The 26,891-nt window shown below is 31.9% G+C and overlaps 1 protein-coding gene across 1 annotated transcript in view; it reads right to left on the bottom strand.

Moving 5' to 3' along the window:
- The window catches only part of LOC129979068 (alkylglycerol monooxygenase-like), a 105,399-nt gene extending 78,837 nt beyond the window's left edge, over nt 1-26,562 (bottom strand). Inside the window, exon 1 of the mRNA XM_056090687.1 lies at nt 26,494-26,562. The gene's annotated coding sequence lies outside the window, so the exon portion shown is untranslated. The remainder of the gene's footprint in view (nt 1-26,493) is intronic.
- Between the last annotated feature and the right edge of the window lie 329 nt (nt 26,563-26,891).

Raw genomic sequence — 26,891 nt, forward strand, 5'->3', positions numbered from 1 at the left:
TTGATATCTTTTGAGTCTACCTTATTAAAAATAAAATTCTTAATCTGAAAATACGGTTTATTTTATAATTTTTTATCTTTCATTACATCAGCATGTTTTTGAGTAAAATAGAATCGACGTATATGAGCATACAAATACACCGAGCTTGAAATATTGGTAGATCATCCAATAGATTTTGCAGCTTATGTCCATGCACACTGTGAAGTCCCTTTTTAAAAAACTGATCAATTTAATTTCCTATTTCAACACATTTTTACGCTGTTAAAATCGGAGTTAATGATTTACGAAGGTTTAATTATTAAATAACTTGCGAGAATAAAATGTGTTTTTATGTATTCACCTTCAATTCTTTTAAAAATTAGAAGAAGAATTGGGAAAGAGGGGGGGGGGGAGGGAAGGAGAGATTTCCATTTCCTTATATCACTGCACAAAAGAAACTTTCGATTTCTGGCATGCTGAGAGTGTTATCGTCGATTAAAAATGGATGTATTAGAAGAAAATACGGATGACGTTATGTAGTTATTCAGGCTTTATTTTGTGCAACCGCTTTCAACGGGTTACAGCATTCGAATGTACAAGATCACATTTGTTGTAGGTGGCGCTCTTGCATGCCATGACGTAACATTCCGCCCGGCGTTGAAATATGCAAGATTTCAAAACACTTTTAATTATACAATTAGCTTACATTTTCTAAAACCAAATAAACTATTCAGATGAAATATTTACAAGTGAACAACAAAATTGCAAAATATATATTAAATTTATATTAATTAATTTATATATATTAAATTTATATATTAAACATGATATAAATACAATTATTATGTACATACAATATATACAACTATCTTAACTATTTTAATTTTCAAAGTTATCCCTTATTGGTAAGAGACAAATTTTTGAAATAGGGCGTGTAAAAATACCTGTGTTAGTTTTTAATTTAACAACTCTTACTCTGCCTTCATTTCCATAAATTATCTCTAAAATTCTAGCCATTGCCCATTTGCAAGGAGGCAAATCATTTTCCTTTAACAATACTAAACATCCGACCTTAACATTATTTTTTTTGAATTGCCACTTATTTCTTTGCTGTAAGTGGTTCAAATAGTCAATTTTCCAGCGTTTCCAAATTGTTTGTACACATTTGGTAGTATATTGCCAGCGCGACAACCTATTGTCAGAAATGTCTACAATTTCCGGTTCAGGTATTGAAGTTATTGGGCGTCCAATGATAAAGTGTCCAGGAGTTAAAACTTCATATTCATTAATATTATCTGATAATGGAATTAAGGGACGTGAGTTAAGTATACCTTCAATCTGAATTACTATTGTTTCAAATTCTTCAATAGTTGTTTTACTGTTAGCTAAAGTTCTATAAAGATGGTGTTTAAATGATTTTACTCCTGCTTCCCATAAGCCTCCGAAATTGGGAGAAGAAGGGGGTATAAATTTCCATTGGATTGATTCTGCGGATAGGTAATTGGCTAAAGTCTCATTAGTCTGACAAACTAGTTTTTTTAAGCGATTTAATTCTGAAGCTGCACCCTTGAAATTAGATGCATTATCCGACATCAATGTTGCAATGCGGCCTCTACGGGCGCAGAGTCTCTTGAAAGATGCAATGAAAGCTTCAGTCGTCAAATCTGTTACCGTTTCTAGGTGAATAGCTTTAGTTGACAAACATACAAAAATCGCTACATAAACTTTTGAATATATTCCCTTTCTTTGGTTTTTAAACTTTATTTGAAAAGGGCCACAAAATCTACCCCAGAATTTAAAAATGGAGAACTAGGAGTTACTCTTTCTGAAGGTAAATTTCCCATTAACTGGTCTAACACCCTAGGCCTTTGCCTAAAACATCTAATGCAATCATGGACAATTTTTCTTGCAATACCTTTACCATTTAAGGGCCAGAATTGTAGTCTAATTTGATGTAAAAAACCTTGTGCACCAATATGTAGACATCTTTTATGTACATGCTCAAAAAGTAACTTAGTGAATGTATGCTTACTGGGTAAAATTATTTGATGTTTAGATTCAAATGGCAAGGCAGAATTTTTAAGTCTACCCCCAACTCTAAGTAATCCTTTTTCATCTAGGAATGGATCTAAAGATCTTAACTTACTTGTTTTAGAAATATTTTTACCTTTATTTAGTGCATCTATTTCTGATTTAAATTCACTCAACTGAGCTACACTAGCTAAATATTCAGTACTTTTTAGCAGCTCCTCAGTAGTTAAATATTTACTTATCTTATTACGAGACTCCTTAGCTTTAGTGTTGTTAATAAACCTGAAAATAAAGCTAACTATTCTAATTAATTTTATGAAATTATTTGTATGATTAAAGAGTTCATCATAAAAATTTGAATTAGAGTCATTAATATTCAGAGTCACAACACATTTTAGTTCATCAACAAAAGCAAAATCCTGCATGGATTGATTGTCTACTGGTTCATCAGTAAGTTCATCTGGACCAGCAAACCACATTTTATTTCTTATGAGTTCATCTGCACTGCATCCTTTAGAAATAATGTCAGCAGGACTGTTTTTGCTACTTACATGTTTCCAATGACAGTCTGATGTGAGGGTTTGGATCTCCGCAACCCTATTGCTGACGAATGTTTTTAGCTTATAGGGCTCAGTCTCGATCCACGCCAAAACAATAGTAGAGTCTGTCCACAATGAGATAACATCCATGGGCAATTGCAGAATTGGAACTATCTTTTTCACTAATCTAGATAACAGCAACGCAGCACTCAGTTCAAGTCGGGGAATGGTAAGTGACTTTAATGGAGCCACTCTGGATTTGCTGCATACTAGACTAGTTTTAAACTGTCCAGATTGGGTGAAGCACTTTAAATAGACAACAGCAGCATAGGCACGTTCTGATGCATCAGAAAATCCATGAATCTCAAGGCGAACTGCATCAGGAAGTAGAATAAACCTTTGAATTCTGAAGTTGTTTACTTCCGAGAGTTTTATGTAGAACCTTTTCCATTCTGTCATTGCATCAGGTGGTAATTTTTCATTCCAGTCCAATTTTATCTTCCAAAGTCCTTGGATAAATATTTTTGCCTTTGTAATGAGAGGGCCTAAAAGTCCAAGTGGATCATAAAGACTCGCTATTTCTGACAGCACTTCCCTTTTTGAAAAGGAGTCCTTAGGCTTGATCTTTACCTTATATGTAAAGCAATCTTCTTTTGGATCCCAAAACATACCTAATGTTTTTACAGAACTAACACCTTGTTCTTTCGAAAATGAATAGGATGTGGTAGACAGGTTTTGTAGTAAATTAGAGTTATTAGCGACCCATTTGTGAAGCTCAAATCCAGCTCTTCCGAGGAGTTCAGAAATCTGGGTTTGAAGATTTTTAGTATCTTCTAGCGTTGCATCACCTGACAGAATGTCATCCATGTAGAAATCAGAACAAATCACATCTGCAGCCTTAGGAAAGTCCTTTTTTTCCTCATCTGCTAAAGCTCTTAAAGGTCCTGGTAGCCAAAAATGGCGCAGAAACTGTTCCATAGGTTACTGTAGACAGTTTGTAAATCTTCACTGGACCATCAGCACTTGATTTCCAGACAATACGCTGTAAGTCTCTTTGAGTGGGATCGATCAGTATTTGTCTGTACATTTTTTTAATATCTGCACTAAATGCATATCTGTGATTTCTGAATCTACTTACTATGGAAAAAAGATCTTGCTGAATAATACCTCCATTTAGTAAAATGGAATTCAGAGAATATCCACTTGTTGTTTTTGCACTTGCATCAAAAACCACTCTTAAGGGAGTTGACGTTTTCTCAGGTTTATATATCGCATGGTGGGGAATGTAATAGTTCACATTGCTATCATCTTCAATTTTTATCTCCTCCATGTGTTCTAAACTCTCATATTCTCGCATAAATTCCTTATATAAGATTTCCATAGTATTATTTTTGTTTAATTTATTCCAGATACCATTTAGGCGCTTGATTGCATTTTCTTTGGAATTTCCTAGTAATGATTCGGCATTTTCCTTTATGGGTAACTGAACTATAAATCTTCCCGTTTTATCTCTTTTATAGGTTTTAACAAAATGCTCCTCACAATAAATTTCTTCTTCACTCTTTGTTATTTCTTTAACATTACCCGGCAATGATTCCAATTCAAAAAATTGTTTAACTGCTTCATCTAAATTTGGTTCACTTACGAGATAACAATTGGCTTTTTGAGGTAACTGGGGAAGAATGCCTGTAACTAAATAACCAAACTTAGTATTTTGTAATATTACATCTCCATTTTGCAGACGAAGTTGCTCAGGTTTTAAAATCTCAAAAAATAGCTCACTTCCTAATAGTATATCAATTTGACCTGGTGTGTGGAAATTGAAATCAGCTAGTTCAATTGAACAGGGAATATTTAATGCAGATATATTTAATTTCGATACAGGAATCTCATCGGTTATTTTAGGAAGAATAGAACATTTCAACATGTGTGAAAATGAATAATCTCGATTTGATACTTCAATGTTAGCAGCGTGTTTAATAAACTGCGTAATTCCATTTATACCAGTTATGCCTTGTTTTATTGATTTTAGTTTGATTCCCAATTTTCTAGGTACATCTTCTCGAAGAATACATAAAGTCGAAGCATTGTCTAAGAGCCCTCTTAATTGAACTCTCCGACCATCTGCAGTTTTCACATAAATAAGAAGAGTGTTTAATATAACTGATTTATTCCCTTCTATCGCCTGTTTAGTCTCTCTCGGATTCAACGTCAAAGCAGATACTTCGGTTAGTACGTTTAGTTTCGGTTTCGTTTCTGCATCTGTTTGGCTTTCGCTCGCCCGTGCCCTTGAATCTGAAGTGGTAGCGCGATTTTCAGCTGACTCATCATGTATGAGCGAGTTATGCCTTTTACCGCAACTTGGAATGTTGCAAGAATATTTTGATTTGCAGATCCCCGGGTGAGGTTTAAGACAGTTAATGCATAATTTGTTATTCCTAACAAAGTTCTTTCTAGCATCGATAGACATATTTTGAAAAGTTACGCATCTAAATAGTGCGTGATAGTTTTTGCATAAAATACAAGCTTTAGCATTGGAATTTTTATTATTAACTATAAGTGTTTTCGCTCTTTTAAATATGCTCGTATTTTGTGGACGTTCGTATTTACTTGGAATACGGTTAATACTTTCTAATAAAGAACTTCGCTTTTCTAGAAATTTCATCAAATTTTCAAATGTAGGAATTTCTGCCGTATTTAGAGAAAGCTCGAATTGCTTCCTTGTCTCTTTATCTACTTTCTGTAGAATGATGTTTACAAGCATTAAATCAGATAGCTTATTTTGTTCGAATGTAAGAACCTTTAACGCTCTGATGTTTTTATTAACGCAGTCTATTAAGGCACACAGTTCTTTAGCAGATTCGCTACGAATTTTCTCAAAATTTATTATTTCTAATATATGAGAGTCTATCAATTGACGTTGATTTTCATAACGATCTGATAATGCCTTAAAGAGTGATTGAAAGTTATCACTAGACGATTCTAATAATTTAGCTTCTCCTCTTAAGCATGCACGGAGATAATACAGCTTTTGAGAATCATTTAATTGCTCATTGTTGCTAATTAAATTAACAAATAAATTTTTAAAATTTGCAAAATCAGCTATTTTTCCAGAAAATTCTGGTAATGGAATTTCCGGTAGTCGGATTTTAGTTACTGCATTATCCTTTGAAACAGGGTTAATTTTAAATTCATCTTTAATTGAATTTAATAGCAATTTCAGACCTACCTCTGTTTCTTCAATCCTTATATTTATTTGATCAATATCTTCTAGGATGGTTTCTATATCTTCCGACGTTTCAATACCGCAATATTGTTCGGATATCTTGTCCAACTGTGCTTGCAATTGTCCAAGTTTCCTTAATTTCACTTCTAATTCCATTGCGTTAATGTCTTTCGAAGCTGACTTTTCGGCACTAAAACTTTCGATTCTTTTCAAAGTAGTTTTTATCGAGCCTTTCAGTTTATTTAGTTTCTTTTCTGAAACCGCTTCTCGGTCATCGCTTTTTTCAACTTTTTTATCCATGGTATTTGCTCCGGCTCGCTTTTGACCAATGTTATCGTCGATTAAAAATGGATGTATTAGAAGAAAATACGGATGACGTTATGTAGTTATTCAGGCTTTATTTTGTGCAACCGCTTTCAACGGGTTACAGCATTCGAATGTACAAGATCACATTTGTTGTAGGTGGCGCTCTTGCATGCCATGACGTAACAGAGAGGAATACCTATATTTATAAAAGGAAATATTTGTATTCCAGCATTCTACAACATTGACCATTATACCCAGAACTATCAAATTCAGATTTATTTTTGAATTTAGTAATGTGCACTTCAGATTGATTTTTTTGAGAAATTCTAATAAGAATTTTAATTAATTCAAATTAAGCAAAATTTTGAGGTACTACTCATCAGAACTCCCTGAAATATTATTGATCAAAACTGACTTTTACTATCAATTAAAAAAAACGGTCGTTTTAATGATATCAATTTAATTGTGTGCAATTTCTTCTTAAAAAAATCTAAAACATTTTTTGCACAATTATCAATGGCAATGAAATTCACGCCTTCTCATTATTTATTTTGTCAAATATTTATTCATGTGATTTCCTTCCATTGTAGAAAACTAAAGAAGGAAGATCCCGCTAATTATCTACTCAGTTTACACGAGGATCAGAAAGTAAAATGAATTACCTCAAAAGACAACATAGAGTTTATAACAGATTACCTGGAAATAAGTTTGTAGTGGCGCTGTGAAGTTCAACTCTATTTGAAAGGTATGCACTAAACTCGATTTTGAACTTCTGGAACTTCGGCTGGTGTAAAGCCTAGTAAAATAATATGACTTTAACTTCTGTTAAAATTTTATACTTAAAAATAACCTAGTTAAGGGACATAAAATTATGCAGATTTAATTGAGATTAAAGACTGTCAGTATTCCAAGGGAACCAACTGGTGGCCAAAAGTCGGCTGTTATTCTAAAATCAGCATTTTTGAGACCAAGGAGGACTAATACATGGAGACAGAGCCGGTTTACCGTCTAAAAATATTAGGAAACTGTCAAGGGTGCTAAGTTGAGAGAAGGACAATTGGGCTTAAAATATTTTTTTGTTATGAGCTCAGGTGTAAAATAAATCTGTAAATAAAATAAATTATTTTAATCATTAGGTATTATGATAATACTAACACATACTGAAGTATAATTGATAAATCTCCCCTCAAATACATTACGTTAACTTTAACTTTATTCTTCTCTTTATTCGACCTGCTTAAATAATATTGTTTACAAGCGCTGGTACCATCTTATTAATAATAAAGATGTGCGTGGGTGTAAAATTCGTAAAGATTTCATTTTCTGTTTTGAAACGAGAATTCAATTAGAATTTCATGAGATACTCATTCTTTAATTCATCGACCCCCCATAGTTAAGCTCAGTAGATTACACACAACTAGTGATAGATAATTCTCGAATTTCCTTCGCTTTCTTTTCAGACGACTGCCCCCACAAGTGCCTCTCACTCTATTTTTTTTATTGAGGTCAGCAGCTTTCTTTCAGAACACGTGTATAATGAGCACTCTCCCCTCTGCGGATTCCTAGGGTGGCAATGTGCATCCCCAGCTGTCTGTTTGACTAACCTACTTTCTCTTTTCACCTTTCAACTCGTAAAACTCAACTCCCGGACACTGAAGAATAAAGAAAACGGAAGTTCTCAAGCGGAGTTTACGACGCAAGTGCCCACTCTACAATGCTCCAGCAAAAAATAAACGAAAAATTTCTGTAGTAACCGTTGGGAATTACTCACGTATGACGAAATTAAAAGATTTTTTTTCTCTTAAAAGAAATTCTGAAAAAGTACAAAGCAGTCAACCTAGAACTGACAATTAAGTCAAACAACAGAAGTACTAAATATAACAGGACAATCAAAATCAGATATTGTGCAATGATCGATGTGTATTGTATACATCATATAGGCGAGAAAAAATTACATTACATTCTTGTCAATGAATTTATATTTAGAAACTAACGTAACGTGACATAATTTTGGTAATTTTGTAAAATTTTTCTGCTGAACTATTTTTTAATCGCATGCAACTAAGTTAATTTATTACCTTCTGATGAATCTCAAGACTGTTGGAATATATATAACACTGAACTTAAAATTATTGCAGAATTTAAAATCCATATTCTTTAAGTAATAAAAAGCGTAGGAAATTATTTTAATGCAGATATTTGAATAATCTTGTCAATTCGATAAAATACAATCACTAGAAATTAAAAAAAACTTTAAATAATTTTATTTTTACTTTGACTAATATCAATGTCCTCCCCTTGTGTCGTCTCGTATCAACAGTATGATGCTTTTGGGAATTAATTTTGCAGTGCAGCTAAGAGAATTTTTGATTGGGACCGAAATTTGATATATTGGGTGCATAAATATGACTGACTCCACCCATTTTTAAATTTAAAAAAGACTTCATTTTGCTATAGAAGATTAAAGATTAATTTATTCAAAATATTTGTTTTCGGAAATTTCAACATTTGTTCATCTTTTGGCTTACAATCGAATTCCGCGAAGAAAGATTTCCATTTATTTAGATACAATCCAGTCATCAAGTCAATTTTTGATATCTTCTTGGGCATTGTAACTCTCTCCAAAAAGGGCATTTTACATAGAGCAAAGCAAACAGTAGTCTGAAGGAGAAACATATAGCGAATAAGTTGAGTGGGGCAACATATTCCAGAGAAATGATTCTAAAGTTACTTTGTGGGTGAACATTGCAGCATTGAAAGTTACTTTGTGGGAAGTCCAGCAACATGTGAGTGAACATTGCAGCATTGAAAGTTACTTTGTGGGAAGTCCAGCAACATGTGGGTGAACATTGCAGCATTGAAAATACTTTCTCATGTCTTTCTCAAAAATCTGTACTTTTTCTCCTTCAATGCTTCTTTCAGATTGGTCAACTGTTGCTTGCAACGTTCAGTATTGATGGTTTTATCAAGTAATACTTCAGAATCTTATCACTGAATTTTTTAAGGGTTTACCATGCTCTTTCTTAAGATTATTGGAACATCATTTTTAAATTGCAGAATCCACTATTTGCAACCTGTATTCGATGAGGCATTTTCAAAATAGATGTCCAATACAATAAATGCATGTTTTCTAAAGTTTTCATTTCAATAAAAGAATGTAAAATAACATGCCTGAATATATATATATATATATATTTCTTGTTGGGTTTTTCGGGTTATTTCATGACACTTCACATACAACCGGGCAGACAAATGAATGAGCAAACGATCTATGCAAGGACGGAATTACTCCAAAATTAGATATATTAGATATAAATTAACCGAGTTAAAGTTAACGCTTTAAAGGGCTATTTTTTTTCTAGTCATATTATGTTAAAATATTTTTGGGCTTGAAATTAGAATAAGAAAAGGGATTCATTTAGCTTATTAGATAAATTTAATTTGATTAATTAATTAATTTGGTTCATTAATAATTAAGCAACAAATTAAGACACATCATTTTATCTGTGATAAAGAACTGAAGCATCTAAGTTTCTGTCTTTCTAAAAAAATGTGTCAGAACTTATGCCCACCTACATAATTTCATACAAAGATTAATAAATTTGGTGGGAAGCATACTTCCCACGGCCCCAGAAAGGGTTAAAAAATCTATATGAATTCAAATTCACCTACACAGTTTGTTTCTGAATTATCACGTTCAAATGCATACATAATATATTGATTGATAGATGGCTTTGAAAATACAATGAGCATTTAAGAAAGCAGAAATATAATAAAAATCTTTGCTTCAGAAGATTAAATGGGAAGTTTAAAGACAGAAATGCGTTCAGTGTACAAAAATGAAAACACTTTGAAAATTAAATGAATTGTCAGTAATAAATGGCGATGTAATAGACCAGGAAGGGCAAAAAATAATGGACATTTCCATTCACTCTTTCTTTTTTTGTTCTGATCCTTATAACCGTTATTACTGTCAACAAGCCTTTTGTATTTGTTAAAGGGTTACTTCCTTCAGTAATTGAACTCATTTATATTTCTTTCGTGATATTTTTTGAACTCTTAAATAAACTAAGGAAATATATTTTTTTTTAAAAAAAGAAAAACCTGATGTATATTAACTTCGTAAGCTTCAGGCTTAATGTGCTGAAAAATACATTGATGGCTCTTTAACCTTTCGCATTCCAAAAAGTAATAAGATGCGTTTTTATTCTTTGAAAGGAAGAGCTCTACCTCAGTTTCGAACTTCAGAGATGTTCTATAAGAGATTCTAGAATATAATTGAATACTATTGAATATACTTTTCGTTTCAGTGAATGTGCCCCCCTGTGAAAAGAGGTTGTGCAACCGAATGTGCGAGTTTCATCTTCATATGAGCTAGAAGTCAGACTTTCCCTCGGGTGCTCAGGGGTCTTTACCCTCAGAAGCTACTGCACCCTCTTTCCGTGGTAACGCGGACACGACATCATCATTCGTTTCAGTAATCTGAGACTACCACTTTTCGAGATTGTATCTCGTAAAAGTGTGAGACACTGAAGAATGTGCAAATTACCAGAATTCTCTGTCATTCTTTGATCTTGATTTCCACCCTATTAGATACTTTTTCGTTCAAATTTTTTTTTCACGTCTGTGTCGTTTCTGACAGCATTATTTCATTTTAATTCAAAATTGCGTATTGATTGTTAATATGGTTAATTTAAGCGTTGGCTCAAATTCTGCTAACTATTTCATTCAATACATTTATAATAATAATATTTTTGTTAGAAAATCATTATTATTAATATTTTTAAACATACCATTTGAAAATAATATTTACAATTTTTTAAGACGTTCCATATTTACAGTAACCCCTTAAATAAAAAAAAAATGCTTTAAATCGAGTAAAAAAACTTTCGATTATCTCAAAATATTTTCAAAAAAATTCAATAACGTATTATAAAAAGAAGCATTTTAACTTTAAATGTTATAAATAAATCATAAATTAAAAAGAATCATTATTATTTTCTAAAAAAATAAGTTACTAAATTTTAACTTAATCTTATGTTGAAATCTTCCTTCCTTCATCATATTTTAATGTTTATGCCGCATATAATACATAAAAAGTTCTCTAAAATATTTTATTGAGAATTAGTATCTTTTTGCGACAGTATTGCGAATTATCTGCAATATTTACGCCTCATAAGTCCGCGAATAATCCGAGTTTACTTTATTATTAAATGTAAACATCTCCTTTCATCTATCCTCTCACCTCCTATTTTGACGAATTAAACCCGTTCTGGCGCATGCGCAATGAGTAGAAGGTTTTAGAATCCGTTGACAATCTTTCGATAATATTTATCGAAAGATTAAACTGCGTATTCATATAAATGTGTACGCATTTTTGTAATTATTAAATTGAAAGAACGTCACAACGGTGCATAGTCTAGAATGGCGTTTGAAAGTAAATCAAGTCCAACAGAGGATTTTGACAATCTCACAATGGTTTCTTTTCTTCCTTCCCAATACAGTTAATTCGCCTTCAGCTTTGTATTGTGATGCATGTCCTGGGAGAATTTTGAAACACAAAGCGAGTGCCTCTAGCTCTTTTTCGAAAACTAACACTGACCAAGGCTCTTATATTTTTTTTCTAAAAGATAAATTTTCTTTCCTTAACATTTACAGATCGAAGAACACTCTGTGATTCTATGCTTTATTTTTCATTCAATTTTTGCCTATCTAGCAAACGATCTTTTCGTTTATTTTTTCATGTAAGGAATACAATTAAAAAAGGAACTGGAATCTCACAGAACATTTTAATGAATCTTCTCGTTTAGAATCTGTCAGTACAAAAAAAAAAAAAAAAAAAAAAAAAAAAAAAGGTTTTGAAATAATTTATTGATGTAACGATCCATTCAAGGGAATGCGAACATGATGACTTGAAAATCCAAAACGCTAGGTGATTGAAATTTGGAATTTGGTTTAAATTTCGAAACTGCAAAAACTAATTCCAAAAAAAAATGTGATTTCGTTTATTTTATTTATTTATTATTATTATTATTTCGTTCTAGGTGATATCCGAAATGTAAAGATTCGTCAAAATCTCGAGTTTTTTTGTGATTACTAAATATGTAATCTCAAAGCTTCTCTCTCTATATGCTTCCTTTACGAGAAAATAAAACCACGAATAATTAAAATATTCCATTTTTTAATTTATAAACACGCCTCATTTAAAGATACACACTACATAAAAAATTCCAAAGTATCGATTTTTTTTATTTAATTGGGCTTTTTTTTATATTACACTTTTACTGAAATTATAATGTTAAACCGTACATGTTTCGGAAGTCATTGATATTTTTTCATTTCAAATTTCAAATGAAATATGTATGCAAATGACAACTACAAATAGCTTTTCCTCCCTGTTAGCTCTTTGCTCACTTTCATATTTTAAAAACTGAAAAAAAAATATTTTCATGTTTAAGTTGCAATTTTCAAATTTTTTGTATATATTTTTTACTATTCGAATGATAAAACTATGCATGGGATCAGTAATTAGTTTCTATACAAACATTAAAAAATGAAGTACTGCTTAACATCCTACATAACCCCTGGGGGTGCACCTCGAAATGAGATTGATATGCTTCCGGTATGGTGGTTGGATCTCGCCAGAGTACATAAATAGGTGGGAGATCTGGCTCTTCCCATCGATGACGGGACGTACTTCCTCCGGGAAGGGTTGTACCGTGGCCGGTGATGGGCCTTAGGACTTAAACACAGTTCTCGCCAATGTTGCTGTTGCGGCGGTCTGGTCATTCAGTATTCTTTATCCGTGTGCCTTCGGGCGGGTCGGAGAGTCAGTGATATGACTTAACATCCCACATTTTCTGTCCTACACAATAGCAAAAATTTTAAATTAAAGTTAATATTCCATGTATACTGCTATCCAATCATAATGAAAAAATAGTAAAAAAAAATTCATCTTATATAAAAAAGGGGGATTTTTTTCTTTTTAGAGTGATTTTATTTGGATGTTCTATAATAATAAATACATTAATATAGTATTTTAAACCCTTTATTAGAAATAAAAATATTAAAAGGATTTTAAAAAGTATTTTATTCTCTTTAAATTATCAGATCATTTGAAGGTTTATAGGTTCATTTATAGGTTATATGCAATAAAGGCATATAACCTATATGGACACAAACTTTCAAGTGCAACCAACATACCAAAAACGGAAACCTAAGAGAGGTAAAATGCAAACAAACAACCCTCATCAAACAGGGCGTAGGCCTAAATTATCCTCAAAACATTCCGAATTACGCAATCAGACCTTCCCTCAGCACTCACAAAAGATATGTTCTTTCTGAACGGGATGTTCAACTTCCTCCTTGAAAACGGAACAGAAGGGTACTTAACCTGTCTACGGGAGTCCTCAAACACTTCGTTTTGTTCCCCGCAACACAACATAACCGGAATTATTGACACCGAAATTCACAGGACTGTGTTCTTTCTTTCAAGCAGTACGAGGAATACCCGATTGAGCAAAAATTAGCCAACTCGTTAAAGCATACTTCTGAAATGGCCTTTTTATGGGTCAGTGAATCCGACAGCTCCCGCACCCGTGTCACTTCATTCTTCCTCCCTTTTAGTTTCGCTGTAAGAATAGATGTTAAAAGCAGACTTGGTATTGAGAATCGATACTTGAAGAAGGTCACATTGCGAATTAGGAAAATTTTGGTTATGATAATCTGTTGTAAGCTTCCGTGTAATTAATTATTTTGGTAATTAGGTAAGTAGTAATAAGGTAATTGACATCCTTTTGTGTCAAGAAAATGTGGAAACAGCGACATGGGCACGTGAATGAGATCTTGGCAATATTGCAAAGCCCACTCATTTTTTTCGTAAAAGGGAACTAGAAATGTTTTTAAAATCATTAAGGTTAGCGGATTATTAATAAATAATTAAGAAGTAATTGATTGTAATTAATTGTTTAAAACAATGGAATTGTATAATAGTAATTCTCGAGTATATTGGATTTTTGAATGTCAGTGCTGTTCCCCCCCCCACACACACACACCGAAAAACACGTGATAAGAATATGTCACATGTTTTTTAGAATGGAAACGGCACACTTGATTCTTTATTTTGTTTCTTTATTAAAAATCCATCATCTTTTGCACATTTTGCGAAATTTTAATTAAAGTATTTTAAAAAATTGTCAACTTATTAAAACTATAAAAGCAATGTTTAACATCCTATACTGTTTAACATCTTATATTAAATGGTCTTTTATGCAAATAATTTATATATTCGATGCTCCACGAAGTTAAAATTCTTTCATGTAGATATTCAGGCATTTTGCCAAAATAACTTCCAAAAATATTATTGCACAAAAATGAATTTTATACCATTTTAAAGTTTCAAAAATTATTAATTTCGTAATCAAAAGAAATTGTGCTGAATTTTGGCAATTATTTAAATTTTTTGCATAATTTCTAACAATAGATTACAAGGTACCCTGAAATGCAGACTGTTTTCAATATTCACATATCTGATGGTGTAATTTATTTCCTTTGTTGAAATTTAAGAAAGAAGCTATTTCTATTTAATATCTATCTGTATCTGTGTAGTTTTCAACACACACACATACAAAAAAAATAATAATAATAAATTAAATCGCAAAATTTAAAAAATAAATGAACCGGATTTTATGTTTTCAATACCCTATGATGTTGAAGATCATTCAATCATCATTAAAATAATTCATGCACACAATAAGTAAGATTAAAGTAAAACAATTTAAAAAGCATGACTTTTATATTAAATTATTTGGCGGAATCACTGTTGGCACGAAATTAGCATAAGTTTAAGCTGGTTCATTTCAATTTTTGAATAAGTGGACTGTAATGTTATTTAAAATCAAACGACAATTCGAATTTCAACTTTTTATTTGATCGAGTTCAACCGACCCCGCAAAGATTCAATACGAAACTGTTATATTCTTTGAACTTTTAACTGTTCAATTCAGCAGGATTACAATAAATTTTATCGCTGAAGCCAAGTCAGCGCATGGTTGCAACATTCTTTAACAAAGAGCTCCAAAGAAGCGGTAACAATGGGCATGAAGTTATATTCAATGGATTTAATTGAAAACAAATATAACCATTACTCCTGGCGAACCAGCTGGTTGCCTGAAGCGATTAGATATAATTGCAATTATTAAGGTCATTTTGTCAATCTATACTTATATAAAGCTCAATGTGTGTGTGTGTGTGTGTGTGTGTGTGTGTGTGTGTGTGTGTGTGTGTGTGTGTGTGTGTGTGTGTGTGTGTGTGTGTGTTGGCACTCTACAGGCCAGACCGTTTTACCTACAGCTACCAAATTTGGTACATGTATACCTTGGAGGTTGAGAATGTGCACTTGGGGTTCCTTTTTTTGAATTTTGAATTAAAATTTTAATTATTAATTAAAAACTAACTTTCCCGCCAAAAAAAATCTTTTCATTTTCCCCACCGCCAAATGAGTAAGGCTTCAGTTGTTTTTTTCCCAAAACTAATGAGGCTAGGGTTAACATTTTTCGGCCGATTATTTCATACGATTCTGTTTATTTTCTTGATGTTTGATGTATTTAAAATTAAACATTATTAATTAATCGATCTTTCAGATTCATTCTGAAGTACTTTTGAATTAAAATAAAACAGAATAAAGGAAATTAAAAATTTCTAATCGGCATAGCGTTACCCCAACTGGCGTAGAAAAATTCACGCATTTGTGTTACCATAATTACCATAACTGGCGTTGAAAATTCACGCGTCACCGCCAAATGAAACCATTTTTTTTTTTTTTTTTTTTTCTTCTCTAAAGAGTTTAAGCTTAAAAATTTTCGACGGATTATTTCAAACGATTCTGTTTATTTTCTTAATATTTTATGCATTTAAAATTAAACATTGTTAATTAATCGATCTTTCAGATTCATTCTGAAGTACTTTTGAATTAAAATAAAACAGAATAAAGGAAATTAAAAATTTCTAATCTGCATAGCGTTACCCGAACTAGCGTAGAAAATTCACGCATTTGCGCTACCGTAATTGGCGTTGAAAATTCAAGCCTGTGCATTGTGTTCTGATTGTTGAGAGCTATTTTCATCGGATTCTTGATTTAAATTATTTTTAAGTTAGTTGTGTGCTTTTGTAATTAAATTATATTTATGTTAGTTATATATATTTTTGTATATCCTTATAGTTTTAAATACGTCGTTTTTTAAGTAGTTTTTTTAGCCTGTTTTCGACCGATTATTTTAAACGCTTCTGTTTATTTTCTTAGTGTTTGATGCATTTAAAGCTAAACATTGTTACTTAATCGATTTGTTCATGATGAATCTGAGAAAATTTTGTTGAAAAGTTCTTGAGATATTATATAAATTAAGAAAGATATTCTTTAGTGCCCATAAAGCTTAAACGCTCAGTGACTCTATTATCAGTAATCATATTAAAAAAATATGCTTCGTTTCAGTAAAAAAAAATGTTCTGATATTAATTGCACTTTAATCATTTCCACTTTAACTTAAAGCATAAATTCTACGGGAATTAACAGAAAATTAGAGAGATACATATTATGTTATGACGGAAGTCCTTTATAATATTATGAGTGAATTATATGACTATCAAAATTTGAAGTTCTAAAATATTTTGATGAAGAAGCTATTAAAGTAGGAGTTACATAAAATGTTTAATTATTAAAATTTTAACGAGGATTAAGATTGGTGAACCGGCTGGTCGCCAAAGGCGGCTAGTAATGATTAAACATAGAATACAGAATTATACTTCGCTGTGTAAAATAATTTCCGACCCTGGTTAATTGCTAAATTCTTATTCATATCAATATTCTCGGATTATTTTCTTTCATTATAGTCGATTCTTCAACTTTCTCATATAAAAGAATAACCCAATTCTCATTTGCATTCTGTCATTTAGGTCGAAACAAGCGGGAAGGTGTTTTCATTTTCACTGCAATTGCATGAACAACTCGATGAACTAAAATGATCAAAATAAATCGATTGTTTGAATTATATCGACTTTTCTGCTTTCAATTTTTAATGAATGCAACCAAAAAAAAAATTTCGCTCAAAGTTAATAGAAATTTTGTTTCTTTCGAAGCAATCTAAATCTTTTCGTAGATAATTTGCAATTTTGGTTTCTCTTAAATCAAGGTTATGCAGGAAGCACATTTCTTTAAAAACGAAGAATCATCCGTTCACAAAAGAATTAAAAATAAATACTTTGTTCATTCATTTCTTAGCGGATGACTTCAGGATTGCTTCATTAGCTTCTGTCATGATTATGATTGACAGTCGCCGGGCAAATATATTTTGCAAAATAACCTCCGAATTTGCGCAAGAGCTGTACTGCTTCATGGAAGTGAAATTGCATATTATAGTTCCATAGTGTCGCTGTTTAATAAAAGAGCGATAAATGAACTTCATGCTTAGAATATCAAAGAAAGGTATTAAAATCAAAGTAAAGCTCATATATATTTTACAAAGTACGAAAAGTGTTTAGCACATTAATGACTTTTATTTTTTTAATATTAATATATATATATATATATATATATATATATATATATATATATAATGAAATTTATAGGAAACAGGTACTCTGGAGTGATGAATCAACTAGACAGATGGCAGAGTCTGGGTTTGGCATATGCATCGAGAATGCCTTTTGTCAGGATGCATTGTGCCTACAGTTAAGTTTGGCGGAAGTGGAATTATAGTCTGAGGATCTTTCTCCTGGTATGGACGGAGACCATTGATCCCAATTCATGGTAAGTTCAAGGCTGACTCCTATTCCACTGTTCTAGACAACAATATGCTACGTACGCTGTGGCAGTTTTACAGGTTGGATCATTGTTATTTCCAGGACGACGATGCCACTTTTTATGCTGCTACGTTCGCCATGGATTGGTATGACGACAATAGAGTAAACCGATTGGACTGGCCTGTTCAGAATCCAGACTTGAGTCTTATAGAAAACTTCTGGAACGAGTTGGATCGCCGAGATGCAGGGGTGCAGCAACCACCCCAAATCGTCGAAAGAACTTACATATCTTCTTCAAGCCGAGTGGAGGAAAATACCACTTTCCATCAACCAAATTCTAGTGGAAAGTATGGAGGGTTAAGGCTGTAATTGCCTGAGATGGAGGCTCTACCAATTATTGATAAATTGTGTTTATCTCTTTTATCACAGGTATGCAATTACTTATTGGCAGATTGTGTGTGCGTGCGTGCGTGTGCGTGTGTGTGTGTGTGTGTGTGCGTGTGTGCGCGTGCGTGCGTGTGCGTGTGCGTGCGTGCGTGCGTGTGCGTGTGTGCGTGCGTGCGTGTGTGTGCGTATGCTTTTTGTGTAGCTGCATATAATTTAGGAAAATTATTGAAAACAAATTTTATTACTTTTTTTCCAAGAAATTGTAAAAAATTTATATATGCCAAATGCTTACATTATGAATTAAGCAATATTTTAATGAACACAAATCACATTATAACAACTATGCATTAAAAATAAAACTCCTTTTTATCAATATATTTTTTACAATGCAAAAAATATTTTGATAATAATTTTAATGGTAGAAATATTCGCACAGTAATCTTAAAATAGTCTCATATCGATCTTTTCTACAAATGTTTATATCAAAACGCATTTAAAAACGCAATGGCATAAATATATCATATTTGGTATAGGATTTTGTGTCTACAAGTACACTTTTGTGTCAAATCTTTGCTCCAATCGTTTGGGAAAAACATATCTAAAACGCGAATTCGATTTTCGAATAAATAGGCATGGCAGGGATTAATCTCGAAAACACTCGCCAAGATTGAATACGATAGATTCAGTAAAAGTGCTAAATCCAAGTCAAAACTTGATATTTCGTAATTATTGTACGCCTATATCATGCAAAGCGTTCTTTGGTATGGCAAGTATATTAGAGAGTATGCGAGAAAGGTTTATGGAGACCACTCCCTCTTGTTTCGTCTTGTAAGCTACATATATATTAAGGAAAATGCTGCTTCGTTAGTTTTCAACAATGGAAGAAAATCATGTATAAAAAATTCGTTGGAACAATGAAAGGGCTTTGAATTTCAGAACTTTGAATTCAGAATATATATATATATATATATATATATATATATATATATATATATATATATATATATATATATATATATATATATATATATATATATATATATATATATATATATATATATATATATATATATATATATATATATATATATATTCTGAAAACAGCCAGTCATTAAATATGCGTTATTTTAACCCCTTGCCTGCCGTGGGCGTATATATACGTCTCCCTAAGTCAATTTGTTAACTGCCCCAGGCGTATATATAAGTTTCGCAACTATATACGTGGCACTAGGGACAGAATCTCGCAAGTTATCCTCGGCAGGTAAGGGGTAAATTGTCTTACTTTGCTCCGCTCATTCTGTGCATGAAACGTTCTAATGGAGACCAGTTCCATGACATCATAGCACTATTAAGAATGTAAATTCCCTTATAAATTTTGCGAAACTGTAATTTCGCATTTTTGTCTGCTTTGTAAATTACACAGGTACAGATATTAAACAGAATCTTTCGTCCTTAGCTTTCAACAATGGAAAAAAACCATGTGATTAAATATTTGATATAACAATGATAAAGGTTTGAATTTCAGGTTGACAATGTAATCTAATGTAAGAAATAGACAAAAAACTCTTTTTAAGAAATTGCAAAAATTCAGCAAAAATTCCCACTGTTATTGAATTGGTATTCTTAAAAAAATAATACTTTAAATTTTGAAACGGTGTAAAACTTTCATTTTTGTGTGATACTTTCAGAAGTTATCGGTTATGCAGGAACATTAAATTTCAACATTAAAATTCATTTCAATTTTTAAGTAAGTAAAGCTGTAATTAAAGTTTCGAACCCCCCTTCCTTATTCATATGGCTCATTTTATTTCACAGATAGACTAACTATTCTGAAATTAGCATTCTTGAGACCAAGGACGACTGAAATGTGCAGGCAGAAGACTGATTATCATCTACACGGATTAAGTAGCTGTCTAACTGTGCTAAACTGCGGGAAGGGTAAGCGGGCTTATAACATTTTTATGTTATCAGCTCAGTGGTAAAGCAAATCTGTAAAGAATATAAATTCTTCTAAGGTATTATGATAATACTAATACTTGGTCAAATATAAATGGTCCAGCTCGTTTCAAGTATTTTACATTCATTTTAATCTTAGAGTATTCATAAGCACCAGCCTGCTTAAATAATACTTTTTACAAATGCTGATGCTTCGTATTCGTAAGTCATCTTACTAATAATAAAGATGTGTGTGTGTGTGTGTGTGTGTGTGTGTGTGTGTGTGTGTGTGTGTGTGTGTGTGTGTGTGTGTGTGTGTGATATGTCCAATTTTGTTTAACAATATTACACACAGCGCCATTTCTCCCATGGTAGTGAGTCTTTGAACTTTTATTTTTTTGTGCATAAAAGAAATTCCCATGACCTTCTTTAAACTATTACCTAGTTTGATAACATTTGCTCCAGTAATTTTCATTTGATGACCATTTCAAAGTGGAACTTTAATTATAACCACCGTGTACATCACATTAAATACATTAGAACTAGAGTTAATGACATTTTGATGTGTCTTATTCAAATAAGCTTCTCAATTGTAGGATCTTATTTTATAGTTAACAGAAATATATATGATTGATATAAATAGTAAATAAGTTTCATAAGTGAACTTTGTCAGATAAAAATAATTTAAAAAAAGAAATAAAGTGTTTGTTAAATATAATGTGAGCTGTTAACACATTTAATAACCTTTGGTGCCATATCTTATTTAGGCTTGAACTCAAAATTTTGTTGAGCCAACAAATGTTTCGTATGCATTGCAGAATTTGTCAAAATCAAAAGCAAAACTTCTTATGCAATTTTATATCGATTTACAATTCAGCAAAATTGCTTTTTTGTCTATCAAACACAAGCATGGTAATTGATTTTGGAAATTCTTATATATAATTTGCTTATTTAAGAAACTGAGGTTTAATAATTACTTCCTAACTTTTTTCTGCAAATTTTACATATAGGTGCTGTCGATTTATTTTCACTTATTTACATTTCTTGAAGCATAAATTTGTTTTATAATATGCATATACTTAAATGTATTAAAAAAAGAAATAGGAAGGGGTGCAAACTAAGAATATTTCAAATATTACAATCCAAGTCAGGTTTGTTATAGTCAAGGTCAACATTATAATTAAAATAAAGCAATCATCAACAGTAATTATCAGTATTTGCCACCAAAAAGCTGTGATATATAGAGAGTAGGTGCAATTCGTTACTGTTTTGGTGTGATCAGACAATTTGTACATAAAGAATAATCAATTTGTCAAACAGTGTTTTGCTTCACTATTATTATTTAAAACTAGGTTTGCAGCTCCCAAAATTTATTCTTCCTTGTACACAAAGAATAATTTATTGTACGCAAAGAATAATCAGTTTATCAAACAGTGTTTTGCTTCACTATTATTATTTAAAACTAGGTTTGCAGCTCCCAAAATTTATTCTTCCTTGTACACAAAGAATAATTTATTGTACGCAAAGAATAATCAGTTTATCAAACAGTGTTTTGCTTCACTATTATTATTTAAAACTAGGTTTGCAGCTCCCAAAATTTATTCTTCCTTGTACACAAAGAATAATTTATTGTACGCAAAGAATAATCAGTTTATCAAACAGTGTTTTGCTTCACTATTATTATTTAAAACTAGGTTTGCAGCTCCAAAAATTTATTCTTCCTTGTACACAAAGAATAATTTATTGTACATAAAGAATAATCAGTTTATCAAACAGTGTTTTGCTTCACTATTATTATTTAAAGCTAGGTTTGCAGCTCCCAAAATTTATTCTTCCTTGTACACAAAGAATAATTTATTGTACGCAAAGAATAATCAGTTTATCAAACAGTGTTTTGCTTCACTATTATTATTTAAAACTAGGTTTGCAGCTCCCAAAACTTATTCTTCCTTGTACACAAAGAATAATTTATTGTACGCAAAAAATAATCAGTTTATCAAACGGTGTTTTGCTTCACTATTATTATTTAAAACTAGGTTTGAAGCTCCAAAAATTTATTCTTCCTTGTACACAAAGAATAATTTATTGTACGCAAAGAATAATCAGTTTATCAAACAGTGTTTTGCTTGACTATTATTATTTAAAGCTTGGTTTGCAGCTCCAAAAATTTATTTTTTCTTAGAAATAAAGTATTCTTACAATTCAATATTCCTTTTGCCAAATTATGCCAAAAATAAGTCCAAATATATGGTAAAAAATCAAATGTTATTTCAGTTATAAAAATAAACCCAGTGTTATTTTATATGTATCATATAAAAAAAATCCCTACTTAAACAAATTTGTATTTTACAGAAAATATTCATTTACAGAGATCTTAGACTACACACGAAAAGTAATTTTCTCCCATTTCAGCATACTTTTATAGCCTTCGTTTTCCCAACAGAAGACACTCGCATGTTACATATTATCTACACAAAGAGTCGCGAGCGACTTACATTATTATTCAGAGTTTTAATACACTTTATCAAATATAGATGTTTACCAATTCGTAGAACCCTTCGTCAACCTTGGAACCTTGACGTCACGGTGACATTTGAAACCATAAAATCTGAAACTAAATATTTTTTTAAGAAATAGAAGGCAATACAATGAGATATAAAGATAAGGTCAGGACCAAAGTATCCTCACGATTGACCCTCGTAACATTTTTATCTGGAGCAGACACCCGAGAAAAAAAAGAGCAAGAAAAATAAGAAGTATTAGACGCTTTATTCCCGATGTAAAGCAGCAGCGAAAAACATCAACAAAATGTCTCGCAATTCAACCTGCATAACTGCTAAGCTATGTCACTTCGCCGGTTTGTATTTTATTTTGTGAACTCCATCTTATTCAGAAGGGCTTTCTCTCTCAGCGTGTATTCTGAAGTTGGAAAAGCAGCTCTTTCTAATCTTATTCTGGTTTTTTTACCCATCTCCTTCTTACAAATAATGATACCGCTGATTCGGAATACTAAGGCATACATAGAATCAGAATCAGCATCTACTCCAAGAATTGGATTTTCATTTTCGATCTCGTGATTACGACGATAAAGGGTTCTTTCTACAATGTTGATTTTTGAAGTCAAAACACATATATAATGTTATAGTCGAGAAAGAAAAAAAAAAACACCTGACAATTTTATGATTCCAGTGCCTAGAATTTTTTTCCCAATTGCGGAATCTTTTATAAGTTGGGAAAAATTAAAAATAGAGAAAGAAGCTTTAACCATGTACCTTGCCCAGGCAACGAAGATTCCTTCAGATGGGATCGCGATCCTCTCCGATTGCAAATCCGCTTTAGAGACTATTCAGGGTGAAAGGACAGGGATTTCCCAGAATATAAATGCTCTTCTGTTCTCTATCGTGGCAATGAAGAAGTCGTGCACCTTGCAATGGATCCCAGCCCACGCGGACATTGAGGGAAACCAGCAGATCGACACTCTTGCCAACGAGACCAGAGCAGTGAATCCCATCCCTCTATCTAATACTGTTCTGCATACTAATGCCGTGGCAAGACAGAGGCTCTGTACCAATCGAAAGAAATTCTCCCTGACATATCTAAATTATAAAAGAGATATCACCACTACAATTGCAAGATTCAAAACAGGGCATCTGAGAGGCATGAGGATCATGCCTGTTGGTTCCAGACTCTATGTATAGTGCAGACACTGTCCAGACGTGCAGCTGGATCCGGAACATGTTTTTAGCTGCCGTTCTATTATTTCAGCCCTCTTCAAAATAGACATTGACTGCAGCAGGGATATTCTTTATTCCGATAAAGCTGAAGGTGTGACCAGGGCTGTTCTGCATGCTTTCGGCCCAATCTAATTGTCCCCCTCTCTCCCTTTTATTTTCTTATTTTTTATTGCACTTCTCACTCGACAACAACAACAACATTAAAAACAGAGAATTATCAAGAATGAAATATCCAATTCTTAAAACATGTTTTAGGTCTGATTCGTCTATCGTTATTCTATTTTTACTTTCTCGTATACAAAGTATAGAAAAAGGAAATATTGTTATCATCAGAAAAATCGAACTCGAGATTTTTATGAGTCTCCACGTTTCAGACCATCCCGAATATGAAAACACGCATTTTTAGAATTACATCTATCTGTATGTTTGCGAAAACGGTAACTGAAAAACGCTAGTGTTTCAGTTACCGTTTGTCAAAAAAAAAAAATCATTTTAAAAGGTTTTTTTGTAACTACTGTTCCCCAATGACATACATTGATCAGAAAGTACGAGAGAAAACTTCGGGCAGACCACTGTAGCCGATTTAAAATTTATTAATCATAGCAATGATAACCCCACCACCACCACACACACACTCACAAAAGATATTTAATGTTGTTGTAACTCATGTATTTATTAATATAGTAAACAATAAAAGTATTAAGGTGTCCCATAAGTTTCTTTCCTATTTCTGATAGGAAATGAATACTGTTACAGTTATTTACAGTTTAAGATATTAATTATTTTGTTATACAAGAACCCTTTTACTCTATTACCTTTTTCCATCTCTCAAGAAGCCTCATTATGCCTTCTTTCCAAAATTCCTGTGTTTTAGACAAGAAATAATCCTCCAGATGCGCTTTTATTTCGCTGATCGCATTAAAGCGCTTATAGCGAAGAGAAGTTTTTAAGGACAAAAGCTAGTAATATTCAGATGGCTTGAGATCTGGAGAGTATGCAGGACGCGGTGAAACATCCTAATCAATCTGTAAGAGCTTCTCTCTTACGACTAATGCAATAAGTGGTCTCGCGTTGTCATGATGAAAAACGAAGCCTTTTTGCTATGGAAGCTTTTAGTTGATCCAGCTAATGACAGCATTTCGTAAAATTTATTGTTTCATCTTGTGGAAGGATCTCGTAGAAAATTACTCCTCTCCAATCCCACCAAATGGACAAAAGAACTTTTTTGGTGTGCAGCAGAACTCTGGTAGGACTGAAACCGATGTCATAGACAGCTAATAGATAATCCTGCATGTTTGCACAAGCGGAGCCAGATAAGGCAATTCATAGTGTGATGAGAAAGAAACTTTTGGAACACCCTAATATTATTGCAAAATATTTAGAAATTTACTTTAAAAAAAGGTTATGAAAATTTAGAAAGAATTTCATTTAGGAACATCGGTATCAACAAAAAAAAAAATTATTTAAAAGCTTTGGGTGTTTTTTTTTGGGGGGGGTGGTAGGGGCAATAATATACAATTAATTCTAAGTATCATGCATATAGTAATTTACAAATAGAATGCCAACCTATTAACGTTCTCATATTTAAATAGAAATAATGAAAAAATTTCAAACATATCCGAAATGAATAGATCAGAGAAGGAGAAAAGCTATCAAAACATTTGATAAATTTTAATGGCTTTAATTTTGTAGTTTATACTTGTTTAATAAGCTTGAGAAGTTCATGTTGTCTATTTCAGTGATATAGTAATAAGGCCTCAAAGGTTTTGCTTGATTTTATGACCCAACATATTACGCCAAACGATTTCATCATATTAAGCCAAATGGATAGTGATAATGTACTAAATTGTAAAACATTTAATGTTGCAATTTAAAAAGATAAATTCTTCTTATACTGAAATATAAAATTTTTTTTAAATGTATGAATAATTATACAATAATATCTTCAAACTTAATGTCATAAAATAAAAATATTTCCAATAATTAAAAATCATAAAAACCAATGAAAAATCGAAAGCAAATTAATGAAAGAGAAAATCTGAAAAGAATTCGGGGAAAAAACAAAAGTGAAATATATAATTGCCACAGTTTCTTGAAATTAAAATGACCGATGTAGATGATATAAACCGTATTGCATAACAAGTTTCCTATTTCAAGAAGAAGAAAAAAGAACTCATTTCAAAAAAGCCTCCAATTATAGTAAAAATCAAAACGGCTAAAATATTTGTCAATTAATATGCTTACATAATTATCACAGGAATATGAATTCGTTTAATAAATGATTCATAATTTCGTTATAATGATATGAGATTAATAATGTTAAATATAATAAAATAAATTTAATAATAATAAAAATAAAGCATTTCGTTAATAATGATAAAAGGCAATTTAATTGGTCTTTCATTATTAAATTGAATAGTGAAAACAATTATATCTTTATTTGTCCTTGTGGACCACCCAACGAGACTTAAAACATTTCCTGTATAGAATTCTAATTTAAAATATAAATTTTCTAAAGCTTTTCTGTTACTGACTATTGTAAATAATTCAAAACGCTTACCTGACCTCCTGCTGCTATTACTCTTAAAGAAAGAGCGTAATTGATCACTCACTGCAAATTTGTTTTTTGGTGATGGAATGAAAAAAGAATCATCGAAAGGCGTATTGTTATATTCTTCATCACTGGAAATATCAGAGAATGAATCGAAATTGGCTTCATCGAAGCCACTTGACCCCAGACTTTCTATCGTTCTGTTCTTAAATTCTGTAAACACTTTGATAATGTTACACTGAAACGGGTGGTGATAATTTAAATTCGCCACCAGATTTTCCAGGACAAATCTGTTGGCAAATCTCCAATTACTGAAGCTCCAATTACTACTGTTCTCTTTCAGATGCTTGCAGCTTCAGATCTACCAGAAATTATTCTCCACCTCTCAGATATTTTGGAAGAGATAG

This window comes from Argiope bruennichi, chromosome 1, assembly GCF_947563725.1.
Source record: "Argiope bruennichi chromosome 1, qqArgBrue1.1, whole genome shotgun sequence".
Lineage (NCBI taxonomy): Eukaryota > Metazoa > Arthropoda > Arachnida > Araneae > Araneidae > Argiope > Argiope bruennichi.